General features: G+C 41.3%; 1 pseudogene; it reads right to left on the bottom strand.

Annotated features, from left to right (window-relative positions):
• Window positions 1-784: 784 nt before the first annotated feature.
• On the bottom strand, window positions 785-1086 carry LOC115845158 (non-histone chromosomal protein HMG-14 pseudogene; annotated as a pseudogene).
• Window positions 1087-1444: the final 358 nt, after the last annotated feature.

Here is a 1444-nt window from a genome sequence, read left to right as displayed (position 1 = left end):
TTTGAGGATCAGTACACAGACATTTCAATTTGTACACAATTCTTAACATACATACCAAAAATCTAAAAAATCATGTAGTTGTGATTCTTTTCTGAAGTTATTCCAGTGACTTTCCAGCTTAAAATTTGGAGGCAAATTTTCCTTAACAGGATATCAAGTACCAATATCTTCAAATATTGATATGCTGTTACATCGTAAGTCCCACTAATTCACAATTTAATATCATATACACTACATACTCAAATCGTCAATCGTTCACAACACATTAACAAAGTTACTAGAAGAACTGGACTACCATGAGCAAAGATGTTACAGAGTGCACGAAATTCTGACAAGGAGAACCAAGATCAAGGGGTGAGTGGTTTGCTTTAGGAAACAATCCTACCAAAAACAACATGAGAAGAGAAGTAATTTAAAGTGTTTAAGACATTAAATGCACAACTGACTCCAAACTACCATTTAGTATGCTTTGTTTTATAGGATATAAAAGCTACCCCCCCCATCTATGGAATCTTAAGCTGACACCGAAGACAATCAACGCCTCCTATATTCAATATCCCACTATTTTCTGTTTGTACCAACAAATAAACAACTAGCAAATGATTTCACCTCTTAAAAAAAGGCATTTACACTTAACAAATGGGATGAGGTGGGATACCCTCCTTTTTAAAAATGTTTCTAGAGCTACTATAAAACTTGGATTTACAAAATAGTTTATAAAAATATTCCTCTGGATTATACAAGAAGGGAGACAGGGACCACTGATAGGACCGGGTGTGTGGTATTAATCAGACTTGGCTTCTTTCTCTCCTGCTTCATCAGAGGCTGGGCTCTCCTCCTTTTTAGTTTCTCCGTTTTCTGCAAGTAGGTCTTAAGTCTGTTGGTTAGCCACTTCGGCCTGTTTTCCCTTTGCTCCCCTTTTCCCTTTTGTTTGCACTTTTTTGTCTGAAGATTTATGCTTTCCTGCCGCCTTTTTTGGCTTCTTTTCCACTTTTGCGGGAGCCTGTTTAGCTGGCAACCTCGCGGATCTCCTCTTGGGCTCTCTTTCACCGCGCCCTCGGCAGAGCTGACCTTGCTCTTGAGCATCCTGGTGGCTGGGCGGGCACTAGGCGAGTGCCTGCTGGCGTCGGTGCTCCGAGAACCTTCGCGAAGCTGGGCTGCCTGGTCGCTGCCGCTCTCGCGCCGCACGAGCTGCTGGGACCCTACATGTTGTTCTTATTAAGTGATCAAACATATGTTCATTACCTATAGATTTCAGGAAATATTTCAGGATTTAGCCAAATGTCATGCTTTCCATAATGCCTTTTCCCGTGACAATCCAAGCAACATATTGAGTTCTGGTCCCCAACAAAGTCCACTGACAGCCTTTCACATAGTGGAACTTTTGTACCCTTTTCTGCTCGTCAGTGTCAGTAAAGCCCTTCCTTGCCAATGACTAGAAATA

This window comes from Globicephala melas, chromosome 3 (assembly GCF_963455315.2).
Source record: "Globicephala melas chromosome 3, mGloMel1.2, whole genome shotgun sequence".
Taxonomy (NCBI): domain Eukaryota; kingdom Metazoa; phylum Chordata; class Mammalia; order Artiodactyla; family Delphinidae; genus Globicephala; species Globicephala melas.
This window is presented reverse-complemented; position numbering and strand designations above follow the sequence as displayed.